At 33.2% G+C, this 20744-nt stretch overlaps 1 protein-coding gene across 1 annotated transcript in view; it reads right to left on the minus strand.

The window, feature by feature from the left end:
- The window catches only part of LOC149805074 (alpha-mannosidase 2-like), a 292719-nt gene that overhangs the window by 223540 nt on the left and 48435 nt on the right, over positions 1-20744 (minus strand). The window contains exon 2 of the mRNA XM_089947123.1: positions 12116-12186. The gene's annotated coding sequence lies outside the window, so the exon portion shown is untranslated. The remainder of the gene's footprint in view (positions 1-12115; positions 12187-20744) is intronic.

A 20744-nucleotide genomic window follows, 5' to 3' on the forward strand; every position in this document is an offset into this window, starting at 1 on the left:
GCATTAAGGCACACTTGCTATAATTGATTTTAATTAGCTTTACAAACACATCTTCCAACTGTCCTACTGACTCCTTTGTTTCAATTTCTCTGGACTGTAACTTGACACCATAGCATTTAAATAGCTGCTGGTAACCTAGTATTGACCACAAATCTCTGCCTATAAGTCTAACAGTGACTGTAGAGTTACTCCTCTATCATAGACATACTGTTATTAAATTTATGTAGAGAATTTAGAAAATTTATACACAAATATATCTTTTCTTCTAAAACTAATATAAATACCATAGCACCTGAAATAACTAAATTTAACCCTATAATAGTTTACAGGATGCATACTCTAAGGAAGAAATCAGTCATTGCTTCATTGCAAGGCTAACTAGTCTACATGCAGAATGCAGCTGCAATACCATCTGCAAACTTAGATAAATCAGGGGATGAAATAGAAGATGCATACCTCTGATTTAAACACATCTATATGGCACAGGAGGTAAACATGTGAAACATTGTATCAGCTAGATTTGAAACGTGTATGCAATTGCTGCAGACCTCAAAAATGTTCAACTCCCAACAGATTTAAAATGAAGAAAAAACTGGAAATGTTTTATATAATGATATGAAAATTTAATTACATCTACACAAAAATATTCCTACCAAGTTTTAAACATCTGTCTTAAATGCTTTTTGCTTAATCTTACTGTCTCAAAAATAATCAAAGTGAAAACAATCCAAAATTGTCTAGCAAGAGTCCCAAACAGAAACTGATGCCCTACTGGCTGAAAAGATTTTCCACAAATTCAAGATAAGACCATTCTTCCTTTTAACAGCTGAATGCTAAAATTATTTCTGATATACTTCAGCAATAACACTAGTTTAAAATTAGCCATACTGGATGTCAGAATGGCACCATTTTAATTTAGGACCAAGTAGATGTCATTAAAAGCCTTTGGTGAAAACCCGTTTCAATATGACCATCCATTCAGGTGGAGTAGTGACACAAAATTGCCAAGCTAGCCATCATGGCAGCTGTATTTGATATATGATTGGTACCACTTTCATTTTGGACCATCTAGGTGTCATAGCAAGTATATTTTCTAAATTCCCATGTTGATATGGCCATATTGGCAGTCAGATCTGTACCAACTAGACTCAAAAGAAATCTTTTTGTGCCAACCTCATATTGATACCACCATTCATGCAGGAGGAGCAGCAGTAAGACTTTTAAGATAGCCACTATAGTGACCATACTGGATGTCCAAGCAGCACATTTTCATTAGGACCAACTAGATCATGAGATGAATGTATCTGAGAATGCTTGCCAGTTTTCCGTGGGCTGGTGGTTCTTACCAGGGTTTTCCAATGTTCTTCCGTCACCAGTATATAGGCCACCATGTACAGCCTATCCTGCATTGAGAAATGGTGTTAAAACCAAAAATCAACAATAAACAAATAGTTTAAGAGGAGTAGTGATAAGAAAAACAAGTCAGTTCCAATTGCCAGGAGCATAATACCATATATACCATCAGATAATGTGCTGGTATATCTGGGTCTATGTACTTTGTTAGGAGTAATCAGTAGAACAAAGAACAGAGACCCTGATCTGCTGGTGCATTATGCGATGGAAGATCAGGGTCTAAACTGTTTGCAATTGGACCTGACTAATAATTTAGTATATACTGCATGATGCATAATACAAATTAAATGGTCATAAATACATTAAAGAATTCCAAAATTCTATTATTTCTTACTCTGCAAACTTTTTAATTTCCAATTTTGGGAAATTATTACCTGGTATTACTAGTATTAGCTATATTGTACAGAATACAAGATCAATAAAGTCAACTGGTGAAAGGGTTATCCTGCCTTGAATAACCTAGGTCATGTTTAACCATCTTCCCATGGCTGAAAATATCCAAAGGTCAATTTTTCATATTGCACCAACTCATAAACAGAATGTTGAAATCATCAAAAAAATAAATGGTATTGCTTATCTGCAAGACATTATTTAAATATGAGAAATATAAAGCATAATTTGTTGACAAAACAGGATGAGAAATTATATTTGATATTTTTTGTTACAGAAACAATATACTAAGGTTACTAACATGTTGGGATTTCCAAATCATGTTTTTCTTCTTCTGAAAGTTTTCCAAGATAAATAAAGACAACGCATTTCTGGAGTCAGTAAGTGAATTTCATGATGCAAACCTCTATAGAACCATCAACATGTAAATGCTTTATGGAACAGAATGCATTCCCATATGTCAGTAATGAAACAAGGGCATAAGAGTGACTTAATGTTACATAGCGCTGGGTTATATTTTGGTTTTGAGTAAATTCTTGCACAAGATTGAGAATGTAATACAAAATTTTCATTTTCAGGAGAAATTATAACAGCATACCCCAGGGTGATTTACACCTGTTGATCTTTAAATAAAATATGGATTTTTCAAAGCTTGTGGTTTTGTAGTGGAACCAGCAATTTTGATGAAGATGATTTCCCAACTTTATAAAATTTCAATTTGTTTCTCTGTGCTCCATCAGTTAATTTCAACATGTCTAATCTTGAAACAAGCCATAATGCATCTTTCACTCGTTATAATTCACATTACTGTAGATAATGTTAGGCTCTAAAAGTAGATTAAAGTATTATGATACATGAAAGAGAAAACCTGTTGTGCATTTCTGGATGTAAAAAATCAACTTTTTCATACAGCATCAGTTAGGGTCATTAATTTGTGGACTATTTTTAAAACATTTAGTGGCATCAGAGGATTTTGTCACTTTCTTTTGGTTATCAGGTAATCCAAATTGTGCAGACACTTAAAGAGCAAGCACATTCATTTTAATGAATTTTCAACTTTCTGTCAATAGCAAACTTATTACAGTAAAACTCCTCAAAACAGAAACCTCAGTATACTGGAATCCCCTTAAAACAGGAATGTTGTTAAGTCCACAATTGTTCCTTCTTCAATAAATTTTTTCACCAATAAAGCAAAACCTGTTGACTCCAAATACATATCCAAATTTCCATCTCAAATCTTTAAAAAAATCAAACAAAATTAAACACATGTACCGTATTTGCTGGCCTGTAAGACGATACTTTTTGACCAGAAAATCTTAGCTTCGGTTTCTACTCTGAATCAACTTATATATGGATTATGTCATCCCAATTGCTTTATCATATTTTTTATATGGAAAATAATTCTCCAATAGTACAAAAAATAATGTGTAAAAAAATATTTCATTTTGGGGAAGAGATCGTGTATGCACAAGTATCGGATCCACATTTAGTATTTTAAACAATTACATGATCGTCAGTATTTAAAAATTAACATAGATCAGATGTAATTGCGCTAAAGCAGCGTGCACTTGTAATGTACATTGTTTGTAATATTATTGTTTAAATTTAATTGCATATATGTGCATTAGAATTTACAAGTTAGAAGATGAATAACCATGACAACGACATATTCTTATTCATATTTCTTCTTGCACCTAATGATCAAATAATCTGTATGCCCCACTGAGAGAGAGACAGACAGACAGAAGACAGACAGACAGACAGAGATGTCTTCATGAATGTAAATCTGTATTGTTCACTTACCTGATGACTGATTTTACTTGTATACAAGTGCAGTACCATATTCCATTATCAATTAATACCACTAGTTAGCAATTTCTTCTAATATTTGTTGCCACTTCCATTATTAAAAGAATCACGTGGCTTTGAAGTGGTATTTACATGTTAATTAAATATGCTATTGCTGTATTCAGTCATTCCAAGATAACACCTGTCTGAGGTCAAGATTCTGCAGACCAGATTAGATAAGCGAGGCTACCAATAGGGAAATGAGGCTACCCATGGGTATTATGAATACCCTACCATATAGTTAAAGGAAATACCAGGTGGTTACTATTGTTACTTCACAGCCAGTGACATTTTTGAACTTGCGGAGGGAACCAACAGCAATTTAAAGTACATCTAGCATGAGCAAAGATAAAAAACAATAGCTGCCTAAGTACAGGAAGGGTACATGCACTTTAAACAAAATCTTAATCGTTGGGAATGGAGAGCTCATTATACTTACAAAGAAAATTAGACAACATGCTCAATGGTCATTCTCGGGATTTAACTGAATGGAGACTATATGGATATAACTATTGTGAATATTTAAACCCTGAAGGAGTATGGTATTTATTTTCATAGTTTACATCTGCTGTTTTGTCTATTAATAGTTTCTCTCTTTGACAAAAGCTTCAGCAACACGGGGGCAATCAAGTTAAAAAAAATAACAAAAAATCCAAGAATAGCTGAATTCTCTCTCTCTCTCTCTCTCTCTCTCTCTCTCATAAATCACACCATATTTTATTTTGATCACAAGATTCAAAAAGAAAAAAGCGATGGAATGCATATGCATCCTTCTTTCTGTATCTCTCTTCCCCTCCATCCCCCACCCCCATCCATGGAAAATGCATTTTAGTATTAATGATGCAAATTCCCTATTGCTGGTAATCTGAAATAGAATATGTGGTACTTTTAATATTTATGAAACTGGAAGTTATTATAATTTAATTCCACACAGCATCACGAGTTTTATTCTGTCTGTAACTCAATAAATTTTCAGGTCAGCATCATTATATGTGGCTAAAAGTACATAATACATTTAAAATACTTCTTTTGAAACAAATTAGGTACTTTTAGTTACATTTAATGATACTGACTGGAAAGGTTACTGAGTTACAGGTAGAATAAAAATTGCGATGCTGTGTGGAATGAAGTGAAAAACACAAGCTGAGGTGTTGATCTGGCCTCGTCTTATACTCAGCATCGACTTATATAAGGATGAAGGATGGAAAGTTTGCTAAATTTGCTGATTCGACTTATACTCCACATATAGGCTGGCAAATACGGTACTGTAGTCAGCTAATCTGTGAGATAAATACCCAAAAATATTCCAAAGGTAAATAAACAAGGTTAAAACAATACTTAACATATCCACCTACACAGCTTAGAGCTGACTAATCTTAAGTTTTTAAGGTGAATTATTAATAATAAAATGCTTGTAGGTAAGCCATTTAAGGAAAATGGTTTATCTGCTTATCATATAAGTGTAATTGATGCTAATCATTTGTATATAAGATCAATAGAACATTGTTTTTTTATTTTTATTAAAGATCAGGTTCCTTTATTAACCAGGCATGTGGCCTCACTTTTTGATACTTTGCTTAAAAAACAGACACACAGACTCAATTGATTTTCATTGGAGAAAAATCTTTAATACATGTATATAAGTATCCAATGTAGTAATTTGTCTTCACTCACATGTCAGGGTGTCAGAAAGTCAGCTACATGTTATAGGATTGTACTATTCTTACAGGATAAAATTAGTCTGATCAATGAGTATGAATCTGTGCCACACATACACAGAGGAAACTAGGAGAACAAATTTGGCATAGGAACATATAGTTTCAAATATTCTAAAGAAAATGGAGTTCTACAAGAATGAATCAGAAAAAAAGTGATACCAACAAGCAAATCTGACAATTTCAGAACCTATATTACATGTATATATGGTAAAACCTGTCTTGAAAGACCACTGCTATGAGACACAAGGTCTTCAAAGCACAGCTTGATAGATTCTACAGTATTATGATATGAGACCACCTGTCTTGAGAAACCATTATATTATGGCAGAAGGGGTGTTCTTTAAAGAATGGTTCTACTGTATACTCCCTATTTCTCTTCACATATGTGCTTAGAAAGAAAATTACATTATTTCACATCTGCAAAAACCTCAGTACATATATATAAATTTGTCTAAAAACTCTCATCACATACGTGCTTAGAAAAAAATATTTGTCACATCTGCAAATAACTCAGTAAACCGAAAACCTCTCAAAAGTGAAATGGGGTGAGGGTCTTAAGTGTTTTTTATTTTGAGGGGATTAACCATATTTAAACATTTTCTCCTGGAGAAAGTACTGCTTTACATCTTAAAGAAAAAAAAAATGTGTGAGGTAACAAAGAAATCACAATCTAAATTAACAAAAGTTAAGTCAAATTGCAAATAACAAAGATCCTGGTCTGCTGTAGCATAACGTGCCTTCAGATCACTGTCTATGTTGTTTGTTCTACTGATTACTCATAACAAACTGCACAGACTCAGATCTGCCAGCCCATTATGTACCTTGCTCAACTCCACTATATATTTTTTCCTGAAGAGTTTCTGGAAAGATTAACTGAAGCTGCTAATGAGATTACATTATATCCATAAGGCATTAAATTATTTTAGCAGAAAAATTTACAAAACAAGAAAGCTAAAGAAAATAAAACTTTAAACAGTTCAGCCTTATTAAAAAGATTGTTTCCACATTCATGCCTTTGCACTGGGTCTCAACCTTTAAAACTTTGAAGACCATGGGAGTATTTTAAGCTGCAATGTCTTTACTGCCTATCAATTCATTACTGACCAAATTCTATTTGAACCACAGGAATCAGTTATTTCAAAACTTTTCAGTAACCATGGTATAAAATGAGTTTCAACTGATTTGTTTTCAAGGATAATTTAAGATTCCTTAATTTCTTCAATATATACATAGATTTCCAAACATGCAGATAACTGAAGCTAATGGTAGAAAACAAATGGATGCAAATATACTGACAACATCCATGGTTATTTATGTCAGTAAAGATATGATTTCACCTCAAAATGATCACATTAAGGTATATTTTTCATGACAGATTTAGTAGTGAAAGAAACATGTTCATATGAAAACAAACAGTTTCAATACCAACCAGTCCCTGCCTCATTAGCACTAATTTGACCCAATATCAATAAATTAAAAATCTGTGACCCAGTATCAATAAATTAAGAATCTGTGACCCAATATCAATAAATTAAGAATCTGACCCAATATCAATAAATTAAGAATCTGTGACCCAATATCAATAAATTAAGAATCTGTGACCCAGTATCAATAAATTAAGAATCTGTGACCCAGTATCAATAAATTAAGAATCTGTGACCCAATATCAATAAATTAAGAATCTGTGACCCAATATCAACAAATTAAAAATCTGTGACCCAATATCAACAAATTAAAAATCTGTGACCCAGTATCAATAAATTAAGAATCTGTGACAAAATATCAATAAATTAAGAATCTGTGACCCAATATCAATAAATTAAGAATCTGTGAAAGGATCTTTTATGGAATTCAAAGAGAGTTGTGCCAATTTGAGCGAAAAATATAAGTTGGTTAATTGTGGATTTTATAGCACATAATTACAGTAAGGCTATTTAAGTTCCAACAAGAAACAATTAAGAACAAAAAATATATATATTTTAAGACAAAATATGACAGCTTCAGTGCAAGACAAAAAAATCTTGTAATTACAATGTCATCTGTGAAAATCATCAATCATTATTGTAACATGACACAAATTGAAGTGTCACTCAACAGCTGTACAATTCCCAGCATTAAAAACATTATAAATTGTCCTTTGATATTAAGAAAGCATCATAAGAACTGAAATGCTGAGAAATACCAGCAGACTTAGTAATACCTGAAAGCATCCTTCAAACTCAGTGCCCACCTCCACCTCCCCAAAATATACATGACTGAGCGTTAATCATTTATGTCTTATAAGGACTACTGACCTGTGGTCACTTTAAAATTGGTGATTGTTGATAGACAACTTTGCATTGTCATTTAAGTCTTTAATTAATAAAGGTCAAATAATATATTTACCATCATTTCTCCAATTTTTTCAGATATTAAAAGCTAATTACTTCTGTCACAGTCTTTTTACTACTGCATATTGTATGTAAGATGGGTCCAACTGCAACATAGACTCTTATCTGCTGGTACATTATGTGATCGGGGTCTGTATTGTTTGTTCAACTGATTGGTCCTAACAAACTGCACAGACCCAGATCTACCAGGACATTGTGCGATGGCAGATCTGAAGAATAAGAAGGAAGGAGTAGGGTGGGGGTCAAAAGGTGAAGGAAGCCGAGTAAAGTCCCAGGGTACACACAAGAGGCACAAAATACATAAGGAGGAAGAAAGGAAGAGAAATCAATAGCAGATGAGGACCAATGTACTGAACAAAACTCTTATCACAATAACGCATTAACTTTCATGTGATGAATTAAAATATGAAGTGGCATTTGGTTAACAAGGTCATTATTGTGTCAAAATAGTACTGAACTGAAACTTTATGTTCAAATTGTTATTGAAATTTGAAACTGAAGATTTAAGTCTAGGAAATTATTTGAATTGATCTTTTATATTTGATAAAATTGTTAGCTATTCAACCCCGAGTTGCTCTATGTATCTAGAAATGGCAGTATTGCTGCCTGGGGGCTCAGAGTCATTCAATTTTAATGCACACCTTCTGTAGTATTATTTAAAATAACGTAGCAGATCTGCAGTATTATTTAAATATGGTAGCAGGGTTGTGACAGTCTTGTTGTGTATGACATATTTTTCAACTGAATTATCTATATCAGTAAGAGTTACCTTCCCTTTTCACAAACATGCTCTTTGACTCATATCAATGGCCATGATAAACAAACCAATAGGCCTTTAAAGTCTTGAAACTCTGATAGCATAGTATGAATTTTAATTAAGTGGAATTTTATTGGAAATAAAATAATTTTGGCCCTCCACACACTAGTGTATAGTCAGAAATTGTTTAGATATGGTGACATAATGGCAAGAATATTGCAATTCCTCAGAGAAATATTAATCTTCAAATTTGGTTATCTGCCATTCTCTTGCCATCTAAGTCAATGAAAATATCAAAAAAGCAGACAGGACCAGAGAAACTTGGGCTATAATTTGGCTAATCAAAGTAATTTTAGGTTATCAAAGTTAGACTGTCATTTATTCAATCAACTGTTTCAGAGTACAAGTAGAACAGTCATTGGTTTATGTTCCAGCTTGAAATTCTCTTCTGTCAGCTGAAGAAAACCCTAAAAAACTGGTGTCCAGAAATTGTATGTAATATAGAATATTATTACAAACTTTTAGAATATGGTATCTGGAAAGTCTGAGGGTCCAGATATTTATGCTATTAATGGTTCCTGTACAGAAATTTCTCATGGATTCTGTATGGAATACTTCAGGAATCCATATGGAAGAGATATGGACTGAAAAACTTATGGAATCAGACAATTTATTCCATATCAATTCCATAAGTACTTCACAGCAAGTGAAAATTCTATATGGAATAAAGTTGCAACTTTAATCCATAAGCACTTTTTTTCCATATGGAAAGCAGGCTCATGTATTATAGCATCATGGAAAACACTCTCTGAAGAATTAATAACCTAAACTATCTGATTCAAATAGAAATATTGGTGGGAGTTAGAGTACATGTATATGTCAGTGTAGCTGATGTGGTAGCTGATGTGGAAGGATGAATATATACTCAAATAAATTTGAAGAAAACACATGCATGCTAGTTTTCTTTATTTCCACAGATGTTTAAAAACAGACAAAGACATGACCAAAAAAGTAGAGAAAATGTAAACATGATCAGAATATTAATATCTGGTAGTACAAGCATAGAGGAATCTTTGGACTTAGAAAATCTGGTGCAAGGTGAATTTTGGGCTTGATCTGAAGTTTACTCTGAAAAATAATTTGTTTGGCTTCCTATTAAAATATGCTCAACAAAAATCATACCCTAGTGAAAATGTGACTGAAATTTTATCAAAATCACAGTGAACATTTTTTGACATTCACTCAATTGTCCTTTTCCACAAAAAGTGTTGTATTTTAGGAGATTTTACCAACATTTCTGAAAATATCAGTGGGAATTTGTGATTGAAATTTCACTGAGAGTTTGTCAAAAATTCTGAAAATATAGTGATATTTTGTGATTGTAATATCTTATAGGTGTTGTCTAATGTTGTAAAGCGCTTAGAACTTCTAAAGATTAGGCGCTATACAAAGTCCTCATTATTATTATTATTATTACATTTCTTTTTCAAATTTTTTGTTGTTGTTGTTGTATTTTTGTTTAACTTCAACTGGATTTAACTGCCCTCAAAGAAGTTTTTTTTGTTTTCTGTTTTAAAACAGAATTTCGCTTTTCTCCTGACCTGAATCTGATTTTTCTTGATACGGACCCATTTTTTAATATTGTCTCCGAAACTTTTTTAAAAAAATAATGCTCTATCCGGTCCCATTCTGCAATGAGCTTTCTAATAAGTATTTGTGCCATTTATTATTTAAAAGATGATCGCTGTAAAGGGCTTTCTGATTGGTCAAAATTTTGTACTTGCCCAATGAATCGTTGTGTAACGGAAACTGATGGGAATGAGCATGCTAAACATGGCCATTTGAATTTTTTTGAGTGGGATACAAGATTGAATAACCATTTGAAAAATGTGCAGCAATGAGAATAGCTTGAATGCAAAGTCGATGGGAACGTAATTGGTCAATCTGTATGAAAACTGAATGCCAGGACTAGCATTTTGCTTTTTGTACCATGAAGACCTCTACAGTAGCGCTTAATGTGCTAAACAAGACAAGGAATTGAACCAGGATGATTTCGAAGTTATGTAACTCAAAACTGATTAACTTCCAGAATGAATTTAAGGAGGGACAACGTATAGATCACTGGTGGGAATTGTTGCCAAATACCCAGGTCTATCAAAGATAGTTATATCTTTGCAGAATTTTCTTGGCCCACAAGTATAATCATCTTTCAGTATCATGAGGCATTATTGTGTATATTATCATAATATTATTGGTGTGTTAGAATTCAGTGTAAAATAAGAGTAATTATATCATGATAAACGTCTGTCACGACTGCTTATGGAACAAGGACTAATTCAAGAGACCACAACAGCATCATAGTTTGTACATTAATCAAAAGTCAAGTCTGCAGTACAAGTGACATAAGAGAGGCTCGTAGCATTTCTTCTTTTCATAATCATTGTCTCAAATGGATGCTTTTCTGTAAATTTGCATTATTTTCACAGTTGAATTTTTCAATCCAGATTAATATTTTATATGTTTTTGTGTTCACAGATGCCTGTGCATATGTTCCAGGCTTGATACTTTTATTTTTAAAATCACTTAATTATTTAGTGTCAAGCCAGATTCTTCACATCATGTTGTATATGCTGTATATATTGTACATAACAGATAGAAGGCCTCAAGGTAGATTAGTTCTGTAACTAAATGAGTTACCTTCTCTAAATAAAGTCTTTATTATTATTATTATTATTATTATTATTAACTCCCATATCTCTCGCCTTGGATGTCATATAATTACAACATCTGTTAAAAAAATATCATGCAAACTTAATATCACCTTGGTTAATAAAGTCCTGTTTAATTCATACTCATTAATAATTTGAAACCTTCTGAAATGTCTGAGAAACTATTGAAACTTCAGTAAAATACTTTATAATGATCAAAATTTTAGTGAAATCTCACAAAAGTTTTAGTCAAATATTTGTGAAATCTCACCAAACTTTTCAGTGAAATGAAAAAGACTTAAGTAATGCCATCATGGATTAGGTTTTGTATGCGAGAAAGAAAATGAGGACAAGGAAAACCTAAATCTTATTTATGATCCATTTTAAAAATTATTGTGAATATTTATCATTGATTCCCAATAATGTCTAAGAATCATTAGGCAGCTTAATAGAAATTTGAAGCAGATTTTTACGGTTTAGGCAGAAAGCACTTAAAAAACTCATCTGAATCCACCTTAATTATGCCTGGAAAATTCCATATGAACTATTTACAAATTCCATATGGATCATTTACAAATTCCATATGGTATATTTGCCAATTCTGTATGGACTATTCACAAATTCCATATGGAGTATTGCCAAATTCCATATGGAATTTTAATTTTATTCCATAGGGACAACCTACAGATCTCATGGACTAATTTGCATATTCCATGAGATTTTCCATATGGAGTACGTAAGGAATCCATAATGTTTCCATAAGAGTGGTTATGAATTCCATAAGAGTGGTTCAGTTATAGAATAAAGATGTCCATATGGATATTTCTGTAAAAGTACGTATGGATTCCATATCAAATCCATGTGGAAAATTTTGTACAGGTTGTGACTAACCTCTTTCTGGTTTTCCAAACCACTCAGTGTTTTTTGCCTGCCAACTCAAGAAAGATTTCTCTCCCCACAACCTGCAAGAAAAAACAAACAGAAAAATGAATAACAGATTTTATGAATGCTGTTACTAGTCCAGATTTAATTTACCAGTTGGTAACTAGATTGGACATCATGCTCATTAAAATGCTGACTGTTTCTCCCAGAACTTCTAAGTGCCTACCAGACACGGACAAGGAAGCATGACTTACTGGTAACTGCCACCATTGCAAACAACAGATCAATGACATCTCACCTCTACCCATGTGGATTCTAGTCTCAAGCCTTGCCAATGCAGTTTTGTGAGCAAGTTTGCCAGTAGCTTCTTGTGGGTCAGTGGGTTCTTCCTGGCGACTTTCCCAGGTTTGTCCTCAACCAGATATACTGACCACCATGTATAGGTTATCATGTGCTGAAAAATAATGTCCAACCACAAAAATCACAAACCCTTGCATACTATTTATTAATTTTGGTATGCATAGCATCATATAGTATCATATAATATCATATAGTATTATACAGTATCATATAGTAATATGTAGTATCATATAGTATCATGCCCAGTAAGACTGACAAGGTCATACTATTTACTAATTGTGGTCAGCTTCAAATTGACATCAAATTATATCGAACAAACACAAATTATTTAAGTACATATCTCACTATCATTTAGTATCACGCTGAGTAAGACTGACAAGGTCTTTTCTCAAACAAATTATTTCAGGTTAACTTTCGCTATATGGACAGTGGAAAAAAATGAGTTTTACAGATTTTATTCCAGCTAACAGACCCAGTAGTTTAAGCATGAAAACTGGAACACCATTCTTTCTCAAAACCTAAATGAACAAACTCTGTAAACATTTTAAAGTGAAAATGAACAAGCTATATTTCAAAGTGTGACTAATAAAATCTGTGCTATTTTTAACCTGAATAAAGGAAGACATTTCATCCAAAAGCTTAAGAATGTATCGGTGTTTCTTTGAGTTTAATTGAAACAAAACTTCAGTGACATGTGGAATTTGTGGACAAAAACATGAAAATTTAAAGTTGTTGTAATAGCTCTGTGTAAGTTTCATATATTATTTTTTTAACCCAAATACAAGAAAAGTGCTGTACTTGCCGCCTTTGGTGAATGACATTATCAAAGTCACACACAGACATGCCAGAACAACATGCAGGTCTTGTCATGATTATCCCGATTACTCTTGTCAAACAGCATTTGAATCATGTCAGAGGGATATAATCAGATTGAAATACACATAAACTCCCAACAATGACAAATTAACTTTATCCTGATGATATGATGACAGCTATGGGAACTAAGATTTAAAATTGATAATTACAAAATGTTTTTTAGGTGTGACCACCCAAATGTCTCCTTCATAGGAAGCTGCAGTCAACATTGTCCATGGTACAGAGCTGGGAAACTCTAAAAACCCTATCTAAACTGTGATTAACAAATTAAACACAAGTTCAGTGACACAGCAGAAGGAGTATGAGAATTGTGCAATCCACACTGCAACATAAACTGAAATTCTAGATCTAGCTAAGGACTTTCTATGCCACTTTCTTGTGCATCCTGCATTAATTTTCTGTGTGTGTGTGTGTGTGTGTGTGTGTGTGTGTACATACTATGGACAAACTACAAGTGTTCAACTTTCTGAATTGATATTGCTTTCTAATTGTTCATGTCACTCAAGGACATTAAACTTGTTGAGCAGATTGCCTCAGTAAGAACGGATTCCTTGTCACACCCTCAATATAGTAACTGTGACCTAGATTTAATCCTTAATTGGAAGGCTTTCTTATACTTTATAATTCAAGCTAATATTTACATTGACTTACTTACAACATTGATGTGATCAATACTATATATAGTATTTTCAACTGAAAACTAGGCAACCAGTATTGCCTTGACTTTCCATTCTCAAAGAAATGTGTCTTGCTGTATATCCTTTGGACAAGTTAAATGAATTCTACATCATTGGAACCTATATTTACAGTATCAGTTATATATTTAATATCCAACTTTTCAGCCAGCATGCCATAAGTGAAAGCACCATTTCCAACATATTAGACACTTGTACTGGCACTCTTTTTATATCTTACAAGTCAATTTCAAATATTATGACAAAGGCACTTTTTAACATCCAAAGGAATAAAGACAAAACAATGAAGCAGACCTGAACAGTCCCCATTATCCTATATTTTCACATATTGTTGTACATCAAATAAGATAAGATTTATTTAATATCAGCATGATTTAAAACATCAATTCAACATAAGCTCTACTGAACTTTATACTGACCATGACTTGTGTCTGCTGTACTTTCCAAACAAACATCTTAATGGATAAATCATTTATGAAAACTAAGTGTATTTATTTTGTGACTTGCTTGCTTAACCTTTTGATCAAAGGGTAAAATTCACCCATTTACAATACTACTTTTGTCATGTTCTCAACATATACACCCTGGCCTTTTTCTTTGAGATCATAATACACTGTAGTAACAACATATTTTAGTCCATATGAACATATATTCAGTTCCACTCATGCTTCAAGGAACTTACAAATGAAAATGTTTTTGTAATTCTAAGCAAATATCTCAATTTCTGGCATGAACAGTAAAATGATAGTATAGTTGCTTTGACTGCTATCATTGTTATCCCAAGCCATTTAAAGTTTCTCAAGAGCATAATCCATCTTGAACTCATTTCAGAGTTAAAGGTCAAGTCTATTCATGAAGGAAAACAGTAACATTGCTAATAAACTCACTACACACAAAATTCACCAAAATTACATCAGGAATATGCTCAAAACAACAAGCAGGCTACATGCTCAACAAAGGTAAGCTTTGCTCATTTCCTCATTTAAGTTTGACACTTTCAAGAACAGTTGTAGCCCATGGAACACTAGTCCTTCTAATCTCTTTGGTCAGCTACATTACAATTCAACACATTGTGACTAGGGTATGCAAACATGTAGCTTGAATCCATCATTTCATCAAGTGTCTCCCTTATTTTACATCAATTATTACCATTACCCTTTAAAGGTATATCAAACATGTAAAGAATATGTTCATATTTTTCTAGAGTGGCTGTTTACTAATGATACCACCAAAGTTTGAAAGTACACTGTAAAATACATTCCATTGATAATTCTGGGAATATGATTAAAATAATGATTTCCACTGACATGAATTGGTGATAAGATTTTCAATAGGTTCATTGTGGCAACCATTTTTGTTTAAAACATTATCAAGATACCATTAAAAGTCTTTTGTTGATAACACTATATCAATATGACCATAAATTCTGGAGGAGTAGTGATAAGATTTTCAATATGGTGCCTACACTGGATGTCAAACTAGCACCATTTTCACTGTGTACCAGCCAGTCATCATAAGAAGTCTTCCGATGAAAACCCAATGTTGATATGACTCTCCAAGTGTGTGAGAGATTTTTATTTTTATTCAGCTTTAAAAAAATTTCAGTCATATTGCTACAATGTCTAGAGTGGCAGTTTATAGTGATGTCTAGCACTGGGGCATCATGCTGCAGACATGTATCATCATGTCCCACTCAGTCACATATCCTGACACCAGACCGACCAGTCCTAACACTGACCTTATTAATGCTGAGTGCCAAGTGAGGCAGAAGCTAGTACCATTTTTATAAGTCTTTGGTATGACTTGGCCAGGGTTAAATCCCACAACCTCTTGCATCCAAGGTGGATGCTCTAACCATGGTACTCTCCATGTAAGAAATATAGTGATAAGATTTTCAAGATGGCTGCTGTAGTGACCATATTGGATATCAGATGAGCAAATTTTTTATTTAAGAACAAATATACATCCTAACTAGTCTTCCAGCAAAAGACCCATGCTGATAAGGCTTTCCATCAAGGAAGAGTAGCTGTAACAAGATTTTAAGATGTTTGCTATGGTATGGTAATATTGGATGTCAGATCACATACATGTCATCTTCCTGCACAGAAGGGTTTATCTCCTGACATCAAAGGTGTGTCCTGTCTTTCCCGTCACTCACTTAATCTCCTGTGTATGAAAAAGCCCATTTCTTTTTACCTGTTTGGTGCCAGTGTATTATATTTATATTAATTCTGACTATGATCAAGTGACTGTGAACTGGCTTAACCAGTGCAGGACAATGAAGTAGCTACTGTTACCCTTTGATCCCGTCAGCAGGGTCAGCTGGTTTCATTCTTTGAAGTTTGTTGAGATGGATTATGCTATGTGTGCATGGAGGTACATGTATTTCAAAGGAGCTGAAGATGCTAATTGACTGTGGTTGTATAACAAATAGCTCAATCAGCACAAAAGATTAAACATTACTTTGATTATCTCCACAAGGTTAAAGTTGTCGAGATGGATTAGAGCTTATACTATACATAATCAAAAGTAATTGGGACAGGATTATCTGCCAATGCCAAAACACCAAATATCCAAATGAAATATACATGAAATTTAATGATAAATGGAAATGGGAATTTTAGTGGTTGCAATCAAGTTCAATGGGTCATGAATATGTATTCTGCTCTTCCTGTAAAGCTGACTTTAAGATCTGTTATGATGGCAAGAATGACCTTGTGTGTCATGCAGAAACCCCCATCTCATAAAAGCATATTAACCATGACAACAACTATGCCATTACTGAAATCCATGCGCTCAGAATTGGCATAAAATGTGGATAAAGTTACACATGCTGAGTCACTATTTGCCAACTGTATAGCTCAACAAAATCTCCCATTTTTGGTAGCAGATCATTTTCATATCCAGACAAATTAATGTTCCCTGATTTGGATATCACAGAAAAGTTTTCATGCAAACAGACAAAAACTAATGTTACTCAGTGACTATTTTATTGTTCATAAGAAATCATAATCTTATTTGAATAATAATAATAATTATAATAATAACAATAATAATAATAATAAAAATGATAATAATAATTTATTATATAAACTCACTGTCGTGAGTGACCACCTGCATAAAATGAACAGCAACCATGAATTTTAGGCAAAATATGCATTTGACACTTGTTATATGAATGATTGCATTGCAAACACCAAATATAAACATCAATGACCTTGATTTAATCATTGGTGAGCATGAATGTTAACCAGACCAAAGTACATGTCACTAAATGTCATGGTAATCTGTAAGGGCTGGGTCTTTGTCTTCATCCATATTACTAGCAAGTGATATTTGTTGATTTTTCTCCACATTTGATTGTCATTATTAAAAAGTGGTGACAGTGATGATAATGGTGACAACAAAAGTATGTAAATTAGGCTTCAAGTTACAAAAGGTGTCTTGGTATAATGTAGAGTTTATGCTTCATGTGGAGAATCTTACTGACATGAAAACAATATTAGACCCAGACAGTACCAATCTTGAGCAGTTCTGGCAGGCAATCTGAATCTACCAACTCACAGGAAACAATCTGAAACTTCTTGGTGGACTTGGTATACATGTGTATTTTAAGTTTCATGGTATTCCTCCATGTGATTTTAAAGTAGTAGCAATAACAAACTTGTGGGAATGAATGGGATGACTTTGGTTGTCAGACCACAGGCAGCAGACAACGTACAGCAGGCCATCCCATAAGTTCTTCTGGCCTATGCCTGAAAAGTGTGCCAAAGGATATCATGCTGTCATGAACATCATATGGGAAAAAATAAATTAAGCTGTAATCTTAGACTTTTATTAAACTGAGTGACAAGACCTTTTCAAGGCTTAGACAAATATTTCACAAGCAAGAAAGTCAGACATCTTTGTTGGTGCAATGTCTCCATCTTGCCAATTAAATACTGAAATAGCCTTTAATACATTTTTCAAGCTCTTAATTATCTACATGCCAAGAGTATTGCACCTTGAGCATGGCCTAGTGAGTTTCCTGCAATTTCTGGCCCCATATCCCCCTAATCAAGACCCTTATGCACCCCTTGTGACAATGAAAACAATTATTTGACAAACGCTCACTGAATCCTAGGTGCATTACTGCCAATATTCAATGTAGATTCCTGGATTTTAATTCATTATTCATCAGCAACAAAACTAAAATTTACATTCATTTCACATGACAGATTTTTACATGTTAGTTCAAAAGAATTTATTGGAATGTCCTGAACATATCTGCATCTATTAACTGTTACGGCTTTAATCATTCTCTTTCAAAGTAAAGCATCTCACTGAAACAAAATATAGAGTAATGAATAATCCATGAAGATCCCTCACAATGATAATTAAAATCCCCTAAAGCAGATGCATTATGAAGATCAAACACAATGTAGAGAAAGATAAATATATCATGTTGGTGCAAAGACAAGATACCCACCTAATTAATTCCAGTCAGTAAATAGATGTAATGGTATTTCTCCCTTGGATCATAAACTTACCTCATTTAAAAGGCACCTAACAATACAATGATAGGCTAGTATATTATATATATGTTCAATATAAAAAATGTCATAGGACTAGTGTTTTTTAGGGGCTAATATATCCATTTCACATTTTGTATATATGTAATACAGATGACATCATGACATCACAAATAATGTGATGACATCATCTTTAACAATGAAATAATGGCCAAGGCATTCCAAATATATTTAGCAATGACATAGGTGGTGCTCTACAATTTCGTATTTTGCATAGGGTTAGAATTTAAAGAAAAAGAATTTCCCTGGGTGTCCTCACTCAGGTTATACTGGTTATTTAAAAAAGACCTTGTATATCTTAGGTATTGTTCAAAGAACCTTTAATTCCCTTTATTTTGGTGTATGACTGATGGGTGTAACATGGGTTATAGAGTATACAGCTTGGCCTTATTCCAGATGTTCACCTTTCAAAAAAACTGCTAGCTCCACTTGGTCATTTTCACTTCTGGACTTCAAAGGTAAATTGTAAAAACAAGAGCTGATAACTTGTTTTACATTTTACATATTTGATAATTAATCCATTGCAGTTTCAGAAGCTGGTATTTGAGCAAAATTCATTTTCCCTATTTTAATAGGTGCTAAAGATAGTGTACTTTTAGGCTGATTTTGTTTAGCACAAGGGAGCAGTCATTTTAGTTAGTAAGTACAATATCCAAAGAAATGTCAGCTATGTTATATCAAAGTAGCATAGATGTATGTCAACATTCTTTCCACTATGCATGTTCCAAATGCAACTTCACCTTACATACGTCACTCTCTCAAAAGTACATAATAACTGGTGAGTGCAAGTCATGCCAAATATATTTAGCAATGACATAATGGCCAAGGCATTCCAAATGTATGTAGGAATGACATAATTGCCAAGGTATTTCAAATGTCTTTCAAAGTCATTTCACTACACTATTCTGTGATTTCATCAAATAAAATCAGTGTAGTTTTTGTCATGTAATAAATACTAAGGGGTGTGCAGTTATATCAGTATGTCTGTGTATCTTTACTGTTCAGGGGCGTAATGAAGAAATTGACTGCTCAAATTTAACCCAAAGCTTTACAAATCCACTTGCACAACACCCAAGACAAACTCAACCTTGGCATGGGTAAGTTCAAGTTTGCAAGTTGCATGTCTTTGGGCACTGCCAACCAATTTAGAGTGTCCATAGGCAGCCAACCAATTCAGAGTGTCCATAGGCAATCATCACAAGTTTGTAAGGCTTTATGTTCTGCAAGATTTATGCTTTGTGATCCCACAACAGTACATATATTATGACCTTTATTTAATATTCATATGTATTGCATTCTTGTATTACATAACTGTCTGCAATTTCTTTCATCCACTGATCCCTTATTTCAAATGATGTACTGTCAAAATGAATCATTTCCATTTTGTAGTCAATGTAAAGGTGTCACACGATTTATCCTATATACATAATAATGAGAAAATTTACTATTTAAAGCAGGTTTTGACAAATATGGAATAAATAGTCATATTTTAACTTATAAATTACATTTGAATAAACTGTATATACAGGATTCTGAGACTTCCAAATCCTGACCTGGCTGCAAGCATTTCTTGTGCTCTACAAAAAATGAGCTTTTCAAAGATTGTTTGATGCATGTCATCATTTTCATTGTGACCAGGTGATAACTGTTGCATAAATAAATACAATTTATTTGCATATCATTCAGTGGAGAGTTTAAATAGATCACTTCAAAAATCTAGCTTTCATTATAATTGATGTAGCTGAAGAGATGAATCTGGTAGCATATCTTGGCAAAGAAAATGAAATTTGATCAGGAGTGAATAAATTACTCATGTTCAGTAGTCCAATGGGCTACCAGAAGGGAAACAGTGGTAGTTCACAACAAAATTTGGAAGCTACATTTTTCAAGTGATAATGGATAAAAATTTAATGCAACAATACAAACATGGAGATGGATAAAACAGAAAAACATAAAGACAAACACTCCAAGTGCATAAAATAGTTCATCTTATTATGTTTTTATGGGGTTATTTAGCATTCAGCAATCCAATATCTTTAATTTAAACTTTATAAACAATTAAGGGAGACTATTTTTCCTGATTGCTTCAAGAATATACACCAGTCAGGCAATCATGTCCTTCACTATTTTCTATGA

This window comes from Sinohyriopsis cumingii, chromosome 2 (genome assembly GCF_028554795.1).
Source record: "Sinohyriopsis cumingii isolate HCF-2022 chromosome 2, ASM2855479v2, whole genome shotgun sequence".
In the NCBI taxonomy this organism is placed as follows: Eukaryota; Metazoa; Mollusca; class Bivalvia; order Unionida; family Unionidae; genus Sinohyriopsis; species Sinohyriopsis cumingii.